The following is a 22,272-nucleotide window of genomic DNA, read 5'->3' on the forward strand; positions in this document are numbered from 1 at the left end:
GGTGTTGACGCTGCGTTTCTTAATGTTGTGATTAACATCTAGGGTAAGTATGTGCTTTGGGATTCCAGTGTGCCATCGCTCACGTTACTACAACATCTCGATTCAGAAATTATAATCAGTCCCAGACACATCTTGCTTTCGACACATTGGGCTTAAAACATTGATATGCTGTTATGCATATATAACAGGAACATACATCTGCTACCCTTTGGAGCGGAATATCACATCATTATAGAAGAAGAAAATAATTTCTGTCCAGTGACAATTAAAGAAAAGAAATCGCTGAAAGTTACCAATAAATCCTGCTTTCTAAAACTATACAAACCTAACTGAAACCTATCCTATATATAAAAAGAAAATAAAAGGAGAAAATTTGCCATCAGCGAAATACAAAGGAATCATTCTCACTTGGCAGGGTACGAGGGTATCTTGTTGGTTCCCTTCCTCATGATACAATGAGACAGTACAGTACGTGCGGCTAGGTGTAATTGCCAACTAGCAGAGGGTACGCGCGCTTACCTATATCTAAGCTGGGGGATATGAGAGATAGCTGTATAGTGCATTCACAAACCGGCAGGTAGGGTATCATCTACAGTTATGGTGTTGTCGGCGCGCAGTGCAGTAAGGAGTGTGTTCCAGTCTTGTGCATTAGGGAATTTACGGAGCCCCGCTGTCTCCTCCCTGTGCAGTACCGTACTTTCCGCTTGTGCCCATGTTAGAAATGAGCACTTCCAGCTAGTTATCACTGGAGGATTTGTGCTTTTCTAATTCTTGGTTATACGACGTTTTGCAGTAATGAAACCTAGATTGTGAAATCTCGAAGTGACCCTGTTTTTTTTTTTTAGATCTGATGTAGAGCCCTAGGAGGCAAGCTTCCCATGACATTGACAGCTGCGTGCCTGTGCAGGAGTGCAAAGTTGTGATTACTTTGTGCTAGTAATGCTGAAGGGAATGCGCAGTCCACAACATGTGAAGCAGGTCTGCATCTAGGTGTTGACAACGTGCACATACAGAGGTGGTTGTGTTAAAATATCTGTTTATCATATCCAGCGAGAGGTATGCCCTTTATATGATATACGTTTGTATGAGCTTAAATCTAGAGTTTCTTGGTACGTTCCTGGCACCTAGTATGGCGTATGTTGTGTTCTGTTAATGCATTTCTTTTCCTATGAGGTAGTGAGCATTTCATGGTGACATCTTTCAGAGTGCTGGTGACTGATTGTTCTTTATTCCATGGCTGGCGGTTGCTGAGGCAGGATGTACAGTGCTTAACTGATGCTCCCTTTAACTCCAAATAAAGAAGCTGAACTTACCTGTGTCCACTCCGTATCCTATCTTCAACATCGTCCCATTCCTTTTCTGTCCAAGGTCAGCCCCTATCCGTCTCCCATCTGACTCGAATGCGTTGCATTGGTTTCAATGTATGTGCAAGCAACAACTCCACTAGCCAATGAACCACGTGTGATCCCGCCCCTATAACGTGCAGATATTGCAATACTAGATGTGTCAGTGGCTCCGTTGCCAGATCCCCCCAGGTAGTTGACAGAGCCTTCAGGAGGGAGGTATGTAAAAGGAATTGTCCTGCTGGCAACTCAGTCTCTTCGACCAACGCGTCAAAAGTTAGTAACGCACCGTCTCTGTATAGATCACCCAGAGTGTGTAAGTCTGCCGCATGCCAGGTTGTCAAGGCCATCTCTGACATACCTAACCTTCCTCTTGTGTGTCGTGTGGGTAAGATATAAACACCATTTGTAGCATTTATGGGCCAATCTTAAATGTATTTGCGATGGCCGTGGGAGTTTAGCAATGGGGTGGAACAAATGGCAAATTTGAGAGTGGGTCCAGGGCCTTTACATAGTTGCTGTATTCTCCAAATATGTACAGTCAAGCCATGTAATCGCCCACTGGAGTTGGGCAGCCAAATAGTACTATTCCATATTGGGGACGGCTAGTCCACTTTGGCTAATGGGAACGTTCATCTTCCATAAAGCAACTCGTGGTCTGCCCCTTTTCCATATTAAGTCTCGAAACAATCGTTCCAGCTCCCGAAAGATCCTAGGGTGGACGCAAAGAGGAAGGTTTGAAAAATAATAGTGCAATTTGGGAACCACAATCATTTTCAGCAGGGCAATGCGGCTCGGGACATTCAGTGGAAGCGTTTTCCAAAATTGTGCCTGAGCTCGTATGGCTGAAATAGCCCGCAACAGATTACCCTCCAATAAATCGTCAGGTGATCGATATGCAAAAATACCAAAGTATCTGAAGGTGGTGGGATACCACGTGAGAAGCGATCCATTCAGGAATATATCTTCCTCTATTATGTCAGCATTGAATGAGTAGATCCCTGATTTGGCCCAATTGACCTGGAGTCCTGATTTTTCCTCAAATACCTGAAATATGTCTGCAATGGACGCCAGGATCGCTGTAACATCTCAAAGATATAACAATAAATCGTCTGCATATAGGGAAATGGCATGTAGCCCATCCCCCAACTGTATACTCTATTCCGCGCCATGTCTACTAAGCAACATCGCCAGAGGCTCCATAGCTAGGGAGAACAATAACGGAGACAGCAGACAGCCTTGAATTGTCCCACGTCTCACTCTAATGCAATCGAGATCAGATTTCCGGTGCAAACCCGGAAAGTAGGCAGCTGATACAATAGACGAACCATATTTAAATAGTGTTCCCCCAATTCATATTTGTCTAGCACAGCTGCCAGATCGGGCCTTTCCGAAGAGTCAAAGGCTTTTTCTAAATCCAATACCAGGCAGCCTTATCGGGGTCAGCTATGCACTGCATACTGTTACACTCTAAAAAACCTCTGAATATTATGAGAAGTGCACCGCACTGGGACAAAGCCGTTCTGGTTGGGGTGCACCAATGTTTTCACTAATGGCGAGAGGCGTCTGGCTAATAATGATGTAAAGATCTTGTAGTCTGTGTTAAGGAGCGCAAGCGGCCGATAAGAGCCTAGAAGATCAGGGTTTTTACCAGGTTTGAGGAGGAATACCAGCAGGGCTTCATTCTGTGTAGTGGTGAGGGTGGAGTCATCTAGCGCCGTCTCATACACCTTTAACAATTGCGTTACTAAGATATGCGCATATGCCTTGTAAAATTTAGCCGGCAGACCATCTGGTCCGACGACGTCCCATTGGAAATATTTAATTAGTTGCTTTGGGTTTGTGTGGGTTTTGGCAGATCTATGTCTTCCAGGTAAGCCTGGAGCTCCAGAGGTGTAACCCGCACGCGTGAGTTATACAACTCTCCATAGTGCCTTACAAACGCACTGTGAATACTCCGTTGGGTATTAGCGATATCCCCGCTAGCCAGTTTCACCAACGCTATCGGTGGTGACGACTCTTTTTGGCGAATAAGCCATGCAAGTAGTTTGCCTGATTTATCACCCATGTGATGCATTCTCGCCGAGTGTGCAGCGTAATTGAGGCAATGCAGCCGTTCTAACAAACACGTATGTTCCTCCCTGTGTCGGTCCAGCCGTTCCGAGCACCATCTATGGCAGTCTGTTCACTAGTGGCCAATCTCCGTTCTAATATAGTGAGGTTTTTTCCCAGTTGCCTACGCATGCCCGCCTGTGTCCCCAGACAATGTCCTCTGGCCACCACCTTGAGGCCGTCCCACTCCACTAGCGTCGAAGTGGCCGTACCCGTATTGTTTTCAAAATATTGTGCTACGGTGGTTGCCAGTGAGTCTTGAAATGGCGCATCGAGGAAAACATATGGTTGGAGGCGCCATATCGGAATCGGCGGCGGTTCGACCTCCCATTGGAGCGCCAGGACATGAGGGTTATAATCAGAGTGCGTGGGTCCCATGTACAAAGAGTCAGAGATGCATGGTAAAAGGCCATCTGACACCATGAAGCGGTCTAGGCGTACATGGAGTTGATGGACCCCAAAGTAATAGGAGTATACCCTGTCTAGTGGGTTTCTGTGCCACCACACATAAGTGAAGTGCCAGTGAGTGGACCAGTTTGCTAACGCTTTTGCAGCTGTGTATGTGATGGTGCCTGGCAGGGGGGGGAGGATCGTTCTAAAGAGACATCCAGTACACGGTTGTAATCCCCACCCAAGATCATGGGGTGTCGTGCCGCATGGACAGTTTCTGTGATTTCTGATCTATGAAGGCAACCTGCTCAGTGTTGGGTGCACAAAGTGATGCCAATACTATCGGCTTGCCGTCAAGTATCCCTGTAATTAGAACATACCTGCCCTCCCCATCAATTATTGTGTCCACTACTCGGAATGGAGTACCCGGTCTTACCTATACTAGGACCTCGTGCATATGTAGAGTATCCTGTTGCATATAGTTACCCCCTCCAATGCCTGTGGAGACGTGGGATTTCTGCCTCAGCCAAATGTGTCTCTTGAAGGAGAGCTATTTGTATGCAATGGCATTTAAGGTAGGAGTATAAAAGATAGCAGCATGCTGGGCTATGTATACCTCGCATGTTCCATGTACCTATCCTTATGGGAGTCATGACCAGTGTGTGTCAGGGGTATAAATGGTTCTGCCAAGCCAGAGGGCAGGAGAGGGAAGAAGCAGGCTCATGATAATCATCCTTGAGCGCACGCCCCTGTATAGGCCAATATTCCAACATTCGTACCCTTACCAATAAAAGATGGCATAACTAACAATTAAACAACACACAATCAAAAATTCCATAAGAGCAAACTTGCAACAAGCAATCGGCCAAACTTGGCACACAACTAACTTCCGGGGGAGACTATTGTGCACAGCAATCCAAAAAAATAATTAATGAAGGAAAAGGAGTAGGTTTCGTTGCCAAGATGGCCGCTGACCACGTGGCAAGTGGCCGGGATGGCGCGTCGAGTGGCATGATGCAAAAGATCGTGGAGATGCTGGGGGGCTGATCTTCGGTGCAAGGGCTGCTCGGTTGTAGGGGTTCTCAATCCCCAAAGCACAGCATTGAGGGTGCCTCGGGTGCTGCGCAGTCAGCTTTTCGGGGGTCTTCCGAGATGTCCGGTCCCACGTCTCTCGGTGCCTCCACGGGTCCCTTCTTGCAAGGACTGTGGATCGGGCGGTGAGAAGTCTGGGAGTCTGGGTCTCGTCAAGCTCTGGGCTCGGGCTCCGGCGGGAGGCGGCGGCAAAGCAGACGTCGAGTTGCTGGATGGTGCCTATGTTCACAGGGTGGTCACTCCTAGGCCACAAGGGAGATGCTCTTCAGTCTTCTGTGCAGCAGAATGTCGAAGTACGGCGTCTTCTTAGTTTTAAGTTGATTTCAGGATGATCTAAGGTGCTATGGCACTGCTCCCACTCTTATTCCCAATCTGAGGGGTGGATCACCTGCTAGGTCCCTCCTCTGGGTGGGACCAGGAAGGGGGGTGGTTACACCCCCTTTCCTTTGTCCAGCTCCTCGCCAGGCCTGGGTCTGGAAAGTCCCAGGACCGGTTTGGACTGGCTTATGCACGAGGACACCTTGTGTGTCCCGGGCATGTCTGATTCTATGCAGCCCTGTCCTACCCAATACACAAAATCCTGTCTGGGGTGGTGCTCACACCTCCCAAGGCAGGAAACCCTTTGTCCAAGCCTCCCTCGCTGGAAGGACTCCCAGCAGCAGGAGGTCAGACTTGTGTCTGTGGTGGCAGCATCCATTTTGTGATGCTGAGACTCTGGTTAACTTTAACCGGGGTTCAGGTTATGTACATGTCGTGTCCCTCTAGAAAGGTGGAATGCTATCCCCGTCGACAGAACTGTCGAGGGGATAGTATTCCAAATCGTATGACACCTTACTCGACATGTTTTGATAAATCCAAACCAAAGTTAGCATATAACCGCGAGGATTATAATGCACTTAAGAGTATATGGTATGGCAATATCCCGGAACAGCTAAGGGAGTTGTTCCCGACAGCTGCAGACAGGCTCAGCTCATGCTAGAGCACCATCTCACATGAAACCACGCACTCTGCCCCCAGGATTGCAGGGGCCTTCCATAGGAATGGCTTATAGGTTAACATGTGTCCAGTTAAGGCTAGCTATAGGGATACTATATCTAAGTAAGAGGTGATTACACCAACTTACCCCAGCCAGTTGTGTCAAAATATGGAGGCCAGGCCAGGGGTGGCACAATACATGCTGCAGCCCCTGGTAGGCCTTGGCTTCACCTATGCCCTGGGTACCTATGGTACACTGTTACAGGGGCCTATAAGGTGAACCAGTCCCAATTCGTAATGCACCTAGAGTGCATTGGCAATAATTTAGAGAGAGAACAGCAGGCTGTGGGTCTGATTAGCAGGCCCACAGCCACATTAAGTCATAAACCAGTGAAGCAAAAAGCAAAAATTTGGGGTGACCATAGGATAGCAGACCCTACTCTCCTACACAACCCCCCCACCAAACGCAGGGACATTAGACTAACCTTGACCAGTTGTGTCTTCATGTTCTAAGTGGAAGTACCTGGAGAGACCATCTGCGTTGCCATGGTCAGTCCCTGGGCGGTGCTCCACTCTAAAGTCCATCCCCTGTAGGGAAATGGACCACCTGAGTAGTTTGGGGTTTTCACTGTTCATCTGATTAAGCCATAAGAGGGGCTTATGGTCGGTCTGAATCTTGAAGTGAGTACCAAACAAGTATGGTCTCAACTTCTTCTGGGCCCACACCACAGCAAAGGCCTCCCTCTCAATGGCTGACCAACGTTTCTCTCTGGGGGTCAGCCTTCTGCTAATAAAAGCAATGGGCTGGTCTTGACCATCTACATTAAGTTGTGAAAGCACAGCTCCCACTCCCAACTCAGAGGCATCTGTTTGGACAATGAACTCTCTTGAGTAGTCAGGACTCTTCAGGATAGGTGCAGAGCACATGGCCTTCTTCAGGTAATCAAATGCCTTTTGACAGTTTACTGTCCACTGAACCATTTTGGGCATCTTCTTTGATGTCAGATCATTAAGAGGAGTCACAATGGACCCATAGTTCTAAGCAAACTTCCTGTAGCACCCAGTCAGGCCCAAGAAAGCTCTGACCTGAGTGTGGGTAGTTGGAGGGGACCAGTCCTTGATGGTCTGGATCTTACTCAGCAGTGGCTGAACTTGGCCTCCACCTACAAGGTGGCCCAAGTACACAACCTTACTCTGCCCTATCTGGCACTTGGTGGCCTTGATAGTGAGGCCTGCCTTTTGCAGAGCCTCAAGCACTTCCTTCAGTTGGACCAGGTGATCCTCCCAGGTGGAGCTGAAGACAGCAATATCATCCAGATATGCTGCGCAAAAGTCATCCAACCCAGTAAGGACTTGATTCACCAACCTTTGGAAGGTGGCAGGTACATTTTTCAAACCAAAGGGCATCACCACAAACTGATAATGCCCACCTGGGGTAGAAAATGCACTTTTGGCTTTAGACTCCTCAGCTAACCTGATTTGCCAGTAGCCAGCTGTCAAGTCAAATGTGCTCAAATATTTGTCAAAAGCCAACTTGTCAATGAGCTCATCTGCCCTTGGAATAGGGTGTGCATCTGTCCTGGTGACAGCATTGAGTCCTCTGTAATCCACACAGAACCTAATCTCTCTCTTGCCATCTTTGGTGTGAGGTTTGGGGACCAGAACCACTGGGCTAGCCCAGGGGCTCTCTGAAGGCTCAATAACACCTAATTCCAGCATCTTTTGCACCTCCGTCTTTATACAGTCCCTGATGTGGTCAGGCTGCCTGTAAATCTTGCTTTTTACAGGAAGACTGTCACCAGTGTCCACCACATCGGTACACCAGTTAGTCTGACTGGGTGTCAATGAGAACATATGTCTGTATGACTACAAAACTTGTCTACAGTCATGTTGCTGATGTTCAGTGAGGCTGCCACCTAAGGCCACACCATCAACTGAGCCATCCTCAGGGTTCTGAGTGAGCAGGTCTGGGAGAGGGTCACTCTCTTCCTCCTGTCACTCATCTGTAGCCATGAGCAAGCCCATGTCTTCCCTGTTAACATATGCCTTCAGTCTGTTGGCATGGAGCACCCTGTGGGGGCTCCTGGGAGTTCCTAGGTCCACCAAGTAGGTAACCTCTCCCTTTTTCTCAACAATTGTATGGGGTCCAGACCATTTGTCTTGGAGTGCTGCTAGGGCCACTGGCTCCAACACCCATACCTACTGTTCTGGCTGATACTCACTCAAGACAGCCTTTTGGTCATGCCAAGCTTTCTGTAATTCTTGGCTAGCCTCAAGGTTTTTGGATGCCTTCTCCATATACTCAGCCATCCTGGAGCGGAGACCAAGTACATAGTCCACTATGTCTTGTTTAGGCTTTTTGAGAGGTAACTCCCATCCTTCCTTCACCAGACATAGGGGTCCTCTTACAGGGTGCCCAAACAACAATTCAAAGAAGCTGAAGCCAACCCCCTTTTGAGGGACCTCTCTGTAAGCAAACAGAAGGCAGGGTAGAAGGATGTCCCATCTTCGCCTGAGCTTTTCTGGTAATCCTTTGATCATACCCTTTAGGGTCTTGTTAAATCTTTCAACAAGCCCATTACACAGTGGATGATGAGGAGTGGTGAACTTGTAGTTGACACCACATTCCTTCCACATAGCTGCCATGTATCCTGACATGAAGTTGGCACCTCTGTCAGATACTACCTCCTTAGGAAACCCCACTCTGGAAAAAACTCCAAGTAAGGCCCTGGCCACAACAGGAGCTGTTGTGGTCCTAAGTGGAATTGCCTCTGGGTACCTGGTGGCATGGTCCACCACCAACAGTATGAATCTGTGCCCAAATGCTGTAGGGGGATCCATTGGACCTATAATATCAATCCCCACTCTTTCAAAGGGAACCCCCGCCACAGGTAGTGGTATCAGGGGGGCCTTTGTGGTGCTACCTGCTTTACCACCGGCTTGGCAGGTTACACAGGAGCGACAAAACTCCTCGGTGTCTTCAGACATGTGAGGCCAGTGAAAGTGAGGGACAAGCCTGTCCCAAGTCTTATTCTGGCCTAGGTGTCCTGCTAAAGGAATATCATGGGCCAAGGTAAGAAGGAAGCCACTAAATTGCAGAGGTATAACCAACCTCCTGGTTGTACCAGGCTTGGGCTCTCTACCCTCTGAATAAAGGAGCCCATCATCCCAATATACTTTATGGGTACCTTGAGCATTCCCAGCAGCCTCAGCAGCAGCCTGCTGTCTGAGGGGTTCAAGAGAAGGACAGGTTAACTGAGCCTGCCCCAAGTCTGCCCTAGAAGGTCCCCCTGTCCCCAGAAACTCAACCTGATCAGGTTCAAGTTCTTCAGAGACAGTTCCTTCAGGGGTCTCAAGATCAGCTTCCTGTGAAGGCTGATCCTCACTTGTAGGCAGTTGGGAAGGCACAGCCTTTACCCTCCTGTTCTTCTTCTTGGAAGGTGCTTGGTCCATTGTTCCAGGATCCAAGACCTGAGGTTCAGAGAGGCACTGTCCTTGCTGTGACCCGGTCACAGCAAGGACATGTGATGATATCCTTAACATCTCTGCATGAGTCCTGTACTCAACTTCTGACCATAGTGAGCTCTCCAGGTCATTGCCCAACAAACATTCAACTGGGAGATCAGCACTAACCACAACTCTTTTTAGGCCAGTTACCCCTCCCCAGGAAAAGTTAACATTTGCCACGCTATGTGTAGTGGTGACATTGCTGGCATTGGTCACCAGGTAATTATCACCTGGCATCTATTGTCCAGGGTCCACAAAGCTAGGTGTCACCATAGTGACACTGGCACATGTGTCCCTGTATGCTTGAGCCACTTTGTCATTAATCAAAGGCGTCTGTCTGTATTTGCCCAGATTACTGGGACTTATGGCAGGTGCCAAATCTATGTCCCCCTCACAAATCAGAACAGCCTGTGTAAGGGTTCTGACTAGGTCAGAATCTCCCTCAGTTCCCAAGGTGATACCCACTACCCCCTTAGTTTGAGGACCAACACTGCTAGCTGTACTAGTGGGTGCAGGTGCCTTAGGGGCTGCAGTGTTGGGGGCTCCACCCTTTTTACACTCACTTGTCCAGTGAGAGGTGTTTTTACATGTACTACACCAGGGTTTTCTTTGACCTTCTTTCTTCTTCTTCTTGGAAGTTTGGGACCCACCCTCTGTATTAGTTTGGGGCCCTGTTGAAGACTTCTGGTCTTTAGCTTTCTGCTCCCCACCCTTCTGGTCTGTTTTCGTCTGGTCACCACCCTGGTTCTGGTTCTTTTGCTTAACTCTGGTTCTAACCCATTTATCTGCCCTCTTTCCCAATTCTTGGGGAGAGGTCAAATCTGAGTCAACCAAATGTTGATGCAACTGCTGGTTCTGACAATTATTTAAAATTTGTTCTCTCATAAGCAAATTGTACAATCCTTCATAGTCTGTAACGTTACTTCCCAGCAACCATCCCTCCAGAGCCTTAGTGGCACATTCAACAAATTCAGACCAGTCCTGAGTCTGTGTCTTCTGGGTATCTCTGAACATTAACCTGTACTGTTCAGTGGTTAAGCCTAACCCATCAATCAGAGCACTCTTCAGTACCAGGTAGTTTCTAGAATCCCCATCACTAACTGTGAGGAGTCTGTCTCGGCCTCTACCTTCAAAGGAGAGCCACAAGATTGCTGCCCACTGCTCCTGAGGGATCTGCTGTACCTTGCAGGCTCTCTCAAGTGCAGTCATCCATTTGTGGATATCATCCCCAGCTTTGTAGGGGGGCACAATCTTACTCAGGTTTCTGTTATAAAAAGACCTGTCTTTATCCTTAGGGATAATGCTGCCACCAGTGGATCCTAATCCACTCTCTCTATGCTGTCTTGCTCTAGCAAGTTTCTCTTGGGCCAGGCAACTTCTAATTCTTGCTTCTGGATCCTAAGCTCAGCCTCTCTCATTTTGGCCTCAGTTTCCCTTCTCTGAGGGCTAGTCATCCCCCTTCTAGAGCGATCATGAGAGCCTCTAGAAGCTTGGGAGGTGTTGGATTCACCTGAGTGATTCCTCCTCCTCCTTTGCTCCTGGTTAAGTCCATTTGGGGGTCTGAATGGGTTGGACCCACTTTCAGTCCCAAATAGGCTTAAGTTTGTCTGGTTAAGCCTGCTGACTAGCACCTGACTATTTCTGCCATCATCAGAATCACTGCTCCCCCCTTCGGTCTCCTCTTCTTCTTCCTCCTCATCAGGCTGAATATCTCCAGTGACTTGATCACCCTCATCTACCTGGACTATGGGGACAGGGGCATCAGTATTGTCATCTTCAGTGGGAGAGCCTCCTTCAGCATTCCCTGTGGGGTCTGCTTTGGAGGTCTTTAGAGCCTCAGACTGGTCTAAGAGCTCTCTAAGGTGGTCTGTAGTAGGCGTTGGCCCTGTCCTAAGACCTCTTAAGGCACAAAGCTGCCTTAGTTCCTTAAAGGAGAATATAGCAAATTTGGATGGTGCCCTTGGAGGGTCAGTCTCAACAGAGACATTCCCAGTAGAACCCTCTGCTCCAGACATTGCTCTAGTGTGGGTGGATATGTTGCAATCTACCTACACTGGTGTTTACCTACTAAACCTATCTAATAGTTGTAGTCAGGGTGTGCTACTCCCTATCCTCTACAACAACTAAGTTCAGTAGAACTTAAGTATACTAGTCTTGTTTTATATGTACCTAGCAGGTACCTGTATGATCTTTCAAATGATACTCTCAAAGATTGTAATGATAAAACAACAGCAAGCTCAAATCCCAACCGCTGCTCACCAATGTGAGAAGTTGGCCTGGTATGTGATGCTCACTAATTCTAGTGATCACCTTGTGCCATGCCAAGCAACCCTGATGATGATTGGTTGTAAGTCAACCTTATAGACCAGCTATCCTAGTAGCGTGGACAAAGCAGTCGTAGGCTAAACTCTGTAAAGGCATGTGAAGCAAGCTGTTTTACCATACACAATCCCCTTGAATACCAAATGAAAGGACACCACACAGATATATATTGAAAATATATATATATTTATTTACTACAAAATCCCCTATACTCTTTATGAGCACAGAAGCAAATGCGTTAAAACAAAACACAGTTTAAATATACAAAAGTTGCACAATATGGATGAGCCCTAGGGGCCACCTAAACCATATACTAAAATAGTGGTATTAGAACCACCTAGCTGAAAGGAAGTAGGCCTAGGGCTTGGGGAATCGCTGGAGCTGTTCGGGACTAACAGTGATGAAGTCGGGAAAGGCCCGCGGGACTCAGGTGCAGTGCGGAAAGTGCACGCATATACCAATGTTAAGTCAATGGTGCGTACAAGTTACAAAGTTAGTTATTAAGGAACCTTCCGAGTGACCTAGAGGAGTGAAACTTTCGACACAGACACTAGAGGTGTGTACCAGTGTAGGAACACCGGCGTTGCTGAGTTACCTCACCCACAGGAAGCGGGTGCACAGGTGCAAAGTAGTGTCGGGTTTCGTCACGCAGGTCGATGGTGCATGGAGCTGAAAATGCTGCAGGCGGCTCGATGTGAAGAGTTCCGGTGGACCCAAGGGTGGATCTGAAGTGGTGAAGACCTGAAAGCAGAGGGGACAATGTTCAAAGTCACTAGCCAGTGACTACTGTGGAACCAGGATGGAACCAGGCGATGTTGGGTGCAAACAGGTGATGAGGTGTAGCTTCTCTCTGCAGCCACGTGGACACGAAGAGGTCGAGGACATCCAGGCGTCGGTCACGAGCTGTTCCACAAAGGCTCTAGCTGATCGTGGTGTCGGCAACTTGATCGGAGCAAACAGGCTTTGGCTAATGCAAGCCATGCAGGAATCGATAAAGGCTTATCACTCGGACCAGCAAGGTCAGAGCGGGTGCTCCTTTTCACAGGAGCGAGGGCAAGTTTGGAGCAACCAGACCTGCAGTGTAGATTGTAGGTTTTGTTGCCAAGATGGCCGCTGACCACGTGGCAACTGGCCGGGATAGCGCGTCGAGTGGCACGATGCAAAAGGACCCCACGCAGATCGTAGAGATGCAAGGGCTGCTTGGTTGTAGGGGTTCTCAATCCCCAAAGCAGAGCGTCGAGGGTGCCTTGGGTGCTGCACAGTCAGCTTTTCGGGGGTCTTCCGAGATGTCCGGTCCCACGTCTCTCAGTGCCTCCACGGGTCCCTTCTTTGCAAGGACTGTGGATCGGGCGGTGAGAAGTCTGGGAGTCTGGGTCTTGTCAAGTTCTGGGCTCGGGCTCCGGCAGGAGGTGGCAGCAAAGCAGACGTCGAGTTGCTGGATGGTGCCTGTGTTCACAGGGTGGCTAATCCTGGGCCACAAGGGAGATGCTCTTCAGTCTTCTGTGCAGCAGAATGTCGAAGTCCGGCGTCTTCTTAGTTTTAAGTTGATTTCAGGATGATATGAGGTGCTATGGCACTGCTCCCACTCTTATTCCCAATCTGAGGGGTGGATCACCTGCTAGGTCCCACCTCTGGGTGGGACCAGGAAGGGGGGCAGTTACACCCCCTTTCCTTTGTCCAGCTCCTCACCAGGCCTGGGTCTGGAAAGTCCCAGGACCGGTTTGGACTGGCTTATGCACGAGGACACCTTGTGTGCCCCGGGCATGTCTGATTCTATTCAGCCCTGTCCTACCCAATACACAAAATCCTGTCTGGGGTGGTGCTCGCACCTCCCAAGGCAGGAAACCCTTTGTCCAAGCCTCCCTCGCTGGAAGGACTCCCAGCAGCAGGAGGTCAGACTTGTGTCTGAGGTGGCAGCATCCATTTTGTGATGCTGAGGCTCTGGTTAACTTTAACCGGGGTTCAGGTTATGTACATGTCATGTCCCTCTAGAAGGGTGGAATGCTATCCCCGTCGACAGAACTGTCGAGGGGATAGTATTCCAAATCGTATGACACCTCACTCGACATGGTTTGATAAAGCCAAACCAAAGTTAGCATATAACCACGAGGATTATAATGCACTTAAGAGTATATGGTATGGCAATATCCCGGAACAGCTAAGGGAGTTGTTCCCGACAGCTGCAGACAGGCTCAGCTCATGCTAGAGCACCATCTCACATGAAACCACGCACTCTGCCCCCAGGATTGCAGGGGCCTTCCATAGGAATGGCTTATAGGTTAACATGTGTCCAGTTAAGGTTAGATATAGGGATACTATATCTAAGTAAGAGGTGATTACACCAACTTACCCCAGCTGAGTGATCAGCCAGTTGTGTCAAAATATGGAGGCCAGGCCAGGGGTGGCAGAATACATGCTGCAGCCCCTGGTAGGCCTTGGCTACACCTATGCCCTGGGTACCTATGGTACACTGTTACAGGGGCTTATATGGTGAACCAGTCCCAATTCGTAATGCACCTAGAGTGCATTGGCAATAATTTAGAGAGAGAACAGCAGGCTGTGGGTCTGATTAGCAGGCCCACAGCCACATTAAGTCATAAACCAATAAAGCAAAAAGCAAAAATTTGGGGTGACCATAGGATAGCAGACCCTACTCTCCTACATCACAGATGTTTTTTTCAGCCATGGCTACTCACGGCAAAACCTCTGCGATGTCATCCTCCATGGCGGTTGTGCGGCCTGCGAGTTTTCGATGGTCTGCATGTAATAAGGTGAGATCGAGTGCCACCTTGTCTATCATGCCTTCTAGGGAGGTGTGGATTTGATTCATTGTCTCTCCTAGTTTCTCAACAGCTGCCAACACCGCATCCAGCTTATGCGTCATGGGTTCCAGTGTTTCCACCCCTGCCATCTTGTCTGCGTGCGCCTAAGTCTGTGGGTGAGGGGCTGCCGCAACCCCGGTGCCAACCTTTGTTCGGCCCCTCGTGACATGGAGTGGTGGTCAGTGAGCGTTGGTCACCTCTGAAGTAAGTCTTTGAGGTCACACTCACCATCCGTGGCAATCGAGTTTGTTGATTAACTGGGCTGAGCTGAAGGGGTCTACCAATGTCGCTCTCCACTGCACAGCAACAATCGTTGTGTGAGATGTATCAAATGGGTCTTACCATCTCTGAACTCAGCATCGTGGCCTCACAAAGCGAGAGGTGCAGCTCTCAATAGACCTTCGTGTACGGCAGTCTTGGGTCTGCAGCATCCCAGACGATTAAGGTGTTGGGGGAGTAAACACGTGTTGGGCATTGCATGCCTGGAAAAGTAGTGTAGCAGCAGGGTGCGGCTAGTATGGCATACCTCGAATGTCTATGTAATGCCCCCCAGTTCCTGCTATTCTCAGCCGGCAGTACCTGGCGATCTGCCCCAGCAGAGCCAACCCTCGCTGTGCAGTGAGTACACGGGTAGTAGTTAGCTGCACAGTACCTCAGCGGATGGTCTTGGCCTCTCAATTTGAGGGATGGGGAAGCTACCAGTTCCAGGTGAGCCACCAGGTCCAGCGCTTTACCTCACTCCGTGGTAGGGGAGCAGTCCAGTTCTCAGGCACAACCATTCCTCACCTTCACCACAGAGACCTACCGGTGATCTGAGGGCAACAACCGCAGGCTGCAGCCGCCACACTCCGCCAGTCTCTCACCTGCCAATCAGGCCTGATGAGCGGGCACCCAGCCACGGCCTCACTTGGGATCCCCCATCTGGAATCACCACATCTCGCCCGGCGGTCTCTTGAAGGATGGGGCCCCTCACCTGGTCCTGCCTCTTGGTGCCGTCAACAGCTGCATGCATTGCGCAAGGTGAGACGGGGCCACAATGTCCGCCGATGCCTAGGGTGAGGAGCCAATCCCCGCCTCGCTTAGCTCCCTGCACCCAGCCACCAAATGTTGTGCTCAGGAAGGTTGCATGCAGGGGGATTCATCACAGCGCTCTGGGGCAGCCACTCACCAGCATTTCACATCAGGATGTCCCAGGTGAATCACCGGATGCAGCGCCACTCCCCACCTCGCAGTAGGGGATCGGGCCGGCTGTTCTCCACAAGTGCCTCAGGTCTTCACCGACGAGTCTTACAGGCGGGCTCGGGGACTCAGTAGTATCTCCCAGCCCTCACGGGCCGCCAGCCCCTCCCCTCGTATTCAGGCCCGGTAGGCAGGGTCAACCCCCAATCCCGCTTGGAAATCTGCCGCCGGCGCCGGCGTCTCTCATCCGGCAGCCTTATGGGAGATGAAATCTGCCACCAGCCCTCATCGCATGATGTTGTTCATACCGACTGTTGGTCAGAGGTGATTATGGGCAGTTCGCAGGACCAGACTAGGCTAAAATGTCCGGCAAGTCCTAGGGGGAGGAGCCAATACCTGGCCTCACGTGCTTCACTGCACTGGGCACCGTCGAGGTGCACACGGTAAGGCAACAGGCAGGGGGGTTCATCGCAGTGTTGCGTGGCAGCCATCCGCCCGCTTTCACCATCGAGACATCAGGGCCATCTTAGGAACAGTCGTGTCTGGCAGCAGCCCTCGTTGGTCGGTCATCAACGGAGTATTGCGGCCAGAGCAGAGAGCTGATGGCGGAGCTCTACAACGACGCGTCTGGCTCCATTGCTGGGCAAGCCACACCCCCATTACCAGGGAACACCATGGTGAGTGAGTGAGATTGGTACCAGGGGCATTTCAAGAATATAGTTTGACTGTAAAAACTGGAAAATGCAATTTGGGGTCTGAAAAAATCAATAACTTGGGACATAGAGTGACTGCAGAGGGTGTTGAGCGTAAGAATTAATGCTCATCGTTTTGAGCCTGGCTGCTCCAAAAAGCAAAGAAGATTTGCCGTCATTTTCAGGAATGGTAGAGTTTTGCAGAAAATTCCTCCACATCCACGTAGCACGGAGGACATATAACCTGAGAGACACTATTGAAGAGCAAAGTACTGTTTGAATAGAATAAACCTTGAGATGAGGAATTTGAGGATGTTAAGAAGTGTTTAGCATGTGCCTCTAAGTTAAAAGCATTTATTCCTGTGCATATCCCAACAAATACCGTCTCCAAAGGATTGGGAGCAGTACTATTACAACATCTCTGAGATGTTGGGAAGGGGAAAGCCTCTACAACCACTCCCTTGTTGAATACTCTCACCTCTACACACAATCGGATTTTCCCATGAGACAAATATGCCTCCACAATGGGCGCCAAACACTCAGTGGCTTTCACCAGTTCTATAACTCCCATACTAAATAACTTCTTCAATTTATCCTTTACCACACCTTACACACCGTTTGGTAACCTTCTTACCCCTGATACTACAGGAACAACTCCTTCCCTTAACCTGATTATGTGATTTAGGGCTGGGACAACTCTCTGACCATTAGTTATCTGATGAATCTTTGGGTGTGACTGAGAGGATATGGAGTTAGCACTTGGTCAGACACATATAATTAACAGTCTAACCCATTTGGCTCCACAATAAGGACCAGAAATCAGAAATAATATTAAGAAGTGTTATTACAAGTTAGCAGTTAGGTTAAGGTAAATCAATCTCAATACCATGATGTATGGGAACAAAATAACAATTGGATAGCCAACCCCCCTAAAGAAGTTCAGGCACATCAGTATGAGACAAACAAGAAGTTCTCCCCCAGCAATACAAAAACATAACAGCAGAACTGACGCTCAGAGGAGAGTCTTTGTTCTTCTCTCTTAAACATGAGTGATATATAAAGTCATCTAGTTTAGATTCTAAAACTAATGAGTATAGTTAGATTTAAAAGGTTCTCAAAAGGTGGGAAAATTGCAGAAAAAGAGAAACATGTGGGAAGTTATAGGAAGGTGTCTCCATTTCAGCAGCTTGGTAAAGAGCCTTCTAAGGATAAGGAAATATGCATTAGCCTAAGCCACAGTCAGCAAAGAAACAAAGGTGTGAGCATAGAGGTTTATGCATATTAAAGTCCAAAGGAAAAGTTGACAACATCGAACTGTGAGAACACTAGGGAATACCACAAGAATCCTCTGGGTAACACCCATTGATCACACCATCATGGGCTTCATTGTCCTTTCCATTCTCAGGTTGTGAGCTGTAACATTAACAGATTCTCCCAGGCCAGTCCTGAGAATGACATTGTCCTTAGTCCCCTGTAACTCCTCACAATATTCTTAAACAGATCCTGTCAGTTATGCTCTGGCTCGCCATGTTCCTTGTCAAAGTCTTTTCCTCGGGCTCTTTATAGCTAAAACAGAGTTACATCTACAGTATTTTATGCAGAAGAAATTCAGGCCTAATCATCTTAACTTAATGTGTTAGTTTCAATGATGAACATTTAATATACATGTGCACACACAACTACAATGAATGACGTCTGTAAGTACAGTAAAACACCCAACTATACAACTATAAATGTGACTGAGAACTACATTATGAATACCATTGGGAATACATTAGTGATCACATTTACATAAATCAGTCTCATTTCCAATGTAAATACATTTTAATAGTGTGCAGATGTTTTTTATCAAGTCTCTAAGGAGTATATATAATTTTAATGTTAAGGCATACAGTATGTATGACTTCCTAATTCTACAGTGAATGCACTTCAGTACTGATTTGAAGTGCAACATTTTACATGAATAACATTAGGACACACAAATATGTAGCCCTAAGTACACATATATTGGTTATTTGTGATGTGTAAGAGGGAAGCCAAAGTGCAGATGGTCCATGCCCTCCCCACTCTGATGACAGGAATATGCACAGGAATAAATGCTTTCAACTTAGGGACACATGCTAAACACTTCTTAACATCCTCAAATTCCTCATCTCAAGGTTTGTTCTATTCAAACAGTACTTTGCTCTTCAATAGGGCCTCTCAGGTTATATGTCCTCCGTGCTACGTGGTTGTGGAGGAATTTGCTGTAAAACTCTACCATTCCCAAAAATGACGGCAATTCTTCTTTGCTTTTTGGAGCAGCCTGTTTCAAAACGGTGAGCATTAATTCTTAGGCTCAACACCCTCTTCAGTCACTCTATGGCCCAAGTTATTGATTTTTTGAGACCCCAAATTGCATTTTCCAGTTTTTACAGTCAAACCATATTCTTGAAATGCCCACAGTACCAATCTCACTCACTCACCATGGTGTACCCTGGTAATGGGGGCGTGGCTTGGCCAGCAATGGAGCCGGACGTGTTGCTGTAGAGCTCCGCCATCGGCTCTCTGCTCTGGCCGCAATACTCCGTTGATGACTGAACAACGAGGGCCGCTGCCAAACACAACTGCTCCTGTGATGGTCCTGATGTCTCGATGGTGAAAGTGGGTGGATGGCTGCTGCGCAACACTGCGATGAACCCCCCACCATGTAGCCTTACCGTGTGCACCTCGACGGCACCCAGTGTAGTGAAGCACGCGAGTTCGGGGATTGGCTGCGCCCCCTAGGCCTTGCCGGACATTTTAGCCTAGTCTGGCCCTGCAAAGTGCCCATAATTAGCCGCTGACCCACAGTCGGTATGGACAACATCAAGAGGTGAGGGCTGGTGGCAGATTTAATCGCCCGTAAGGCTGCCGGATGAGAGAGGATGGCGCCGGAGGCAGATTTCCAAGCGGGATTGGGAGATTTGGCCCTGCCTACCGGGCCTGAATACGAGGCGAGTGTCTGGCGGCCCGTGAGGGCTGGGGGATACTACTGAGTACCCGAGCCCGCCTGTAAGACTCAGCGGTGAAAACATGAGGCACTTGTGGACAACAGCCGGCCCGATCCCCTACTGCGAGGCGGGGAGTGGTGCTGCGTCTCGTGATTCGCCTGGGACATCCTGATGTTGAATGCGGGTGAGTGGCTGCCCCAGAGCGCTGTGATGATTCCCCCTGCCTGCAACCTTCCTGAGCACAACATTCGGAGGCTGGGGGCAGAGAGCTACGCAAGGCTATTTGTGACGTGTAGTGAAGCCAAAGTACCGATGTTCCAGGCCCTCCGCCCTCTGATGGCGAATCAAGCCATCACATAGAGATAACAACTCTTATCAGATGGACCACGGAAAACCTCATGGTTTTCATACATTTTCTTCTGGATTCCTCCAGCTGTGTCATTTCATCATAGTATCTACTGTCTCTGTCTTCTAGTTGTATGCCTGCTCTTTTTCTCTTGGTTTCCTTTTTCACTTGTACCAGTTATATCCCGTATGGATTGCAAACAGCAATAACCCACAAAGAACAATTATCACAAGGGTCTTCAAGATACTTCCAACAATTCCACTCCCATCTCCCAATAGCAGAAAATCCACACCCAGCTGCTTCCCAATCACCTGTTGTTTCCATATCCTTTATATCTCCCTTCAAGTCAACAATGTTTTTGATAAATTTCTTCAAGTCCTCACTTTTGTCAGGAATGCAAGTACAACATTGTTGAACTTATAGCATCCAACAGACTCCACCCTCTTTTGCGAGAAGGATGTCTAACGCAAGATGGTTGTGTAAAACCTCGATCTCCCACCTATCATTTCAGTATCTACAACTAATAAAGCGCCACAACTTATCTACAATTGTGGACAATTTTATTACTTGTATGTAATTCAAAATCACACCTACAGATGTAATCATTGCACCAAAAATATATCTTACTGTTTCTCCAGCACTAGTTCCTAATTTGGGTGTAGACTTCTGTTCACACAGGATCATCAAAATGTTCAACATGCGAAACCTTCTGAAAAAATCTATGTCTAGAGAACATGTACCATACCATTGTTTTGGCAATCCAAAACATGTATGTGCTCCACAAACATAATAAACTCCTTAAATAGCAAGATCTTTCCTTTCTAATAATGACTCCCTATGTCCTTTAGTTTCAAATGTGTGCACTCCCGATCTTTCCCACAAATTTTGTGTCAGTTGCAGACTTTCCTCTTGATGTGCATATTTCCCTGTGTTTCTCCAATCTTAATGTAATGCACCTTGATTCCAGTGGCGTAACATAAGCTCTCGCAGCCCTCCAGCCCCCACAGTGTAGGGAGGCCCCAAGCTCCATAGGATCCCCCCTCAGCACAGTGCCCAGGCCAGAAAGTTCCTGATTGAGTCTGGAGAGGGTCCCTCCATGTACCTTGCAGGGGACCCCCTCAAGTTTTATTGCATCACTTTGATTCCCTGGTACTTGATGCTCAGTTTCTTCTTTTACCTACTGAGATCCACTTTTAACTTTCTTTGATTTAGATTCCATCCCTCTCCTTCTCTCCTCAACTGAATTAATAAAGCTCTTCTCTACATTGGTTAAATACAGGCCAAATTGTTTCAGTGAGCATAAACAGTGTCTAGTATCATGGTAGGGTCGAAAATTCCTTCAGCTCTCTCTACATTTCAGGGTAAGGAATTAAATGCTACATTTATGTATGGAAACACATGCAAATATCAAATCATAATTTGAAAAGTAGTACTGAAAATGTCACTGTCCATGCAAAAGACTCATTACCAAACTATAAGTAATACCATAAGTCAGAGGAATGTGATGATATAGTCCACCCTCTTCAGCTGATGCAGGCAACTGGTACCTACATAGCAATCCCTAGCATCCATGGTGTCAAAGTACTCATAAAACAATGTATAAGAAGCATTCAAAGAAAACCTCCCATAGAAGCATCTATGTGTAAGTCTTCCTCATCTAGTGAGGGCATTCTATCATCAGTAGAAAGTGGGGTCTTAGGGGGTAGACCTAATCCTCTTTAAACTAGAAGAAATGGGTGCACATAATCCCACTAGCAACAGAATTAGCACTACAATTACTACTATCAATATAACTGCTATTATGTACCTATGTCTATTGGTTTATTATTATTAGGTTCCATGATTTCTCTGAATTCAGACCATTATGTTAAAAGCAGCAGCAGCAAAAGACTTCTTTTTTTTGTCCAATTGCGCAAACAATGTCCATGCAGTCGAAAGGCAATTATAATATTTACAAGATCTTCGGGAGTCTTCCTTAGCCCTACTCCGCATTCTTCTAAAGGACAACCTTACTCTCCTTCAACAGACTCGGGCCTAGGTACTCTTCTCAATTCTTTATCAAAGTCTCTTTGCAGTGTCCCTGTTCAAAGGCACATTCCAAAGTTCAATCTCGAAATCAAATTAAGGACTATTCGAGTCAGTCTGTTCTGTGGCAAAGTAAAGTCAAAACGCAATTATATCACTTTGATTCTCCAAGTACCAGAACTCTTTCTCTTGGCAATTTGTTGCAAGATATGTCCTTTCTGGTGTAGCACACCTCTGACAAAGTACTCTTGCTCTCTTTCATTTTCTTACTACTGGCCTTTACTCATCACTGCCACTTAGGCCAGATACCTCAGTATCTTCTAGGATAGTGTGTCGCACATGCACTTCAGGCAAATTTTGTCTTCTTCCTTCTTGTCATCTAGGCCACAGGTCTCCAGGCATTACTTGTGTTACTGCTGCACTAGGCCCTTCACCAGGATCTGATTCTGATGCAGTCAACACAACAGGATGTAACCCTCTGGTTCCGACTTCAAC

Source organism: Lissotriton vulgaris, chromosome 2_1, assembly GCF_964263255.1.
Source record: "Lissotriton vulgaris chromosome 2_1, aLisVul1.2, whole genome shotgun sequence".
Taxonomy (NCBI): Eukaryota; Metazoa; Chordata; class Amphibia; order Caudata; family Salamandridae; genus Lissotriton; species Lissotriton vulgaris.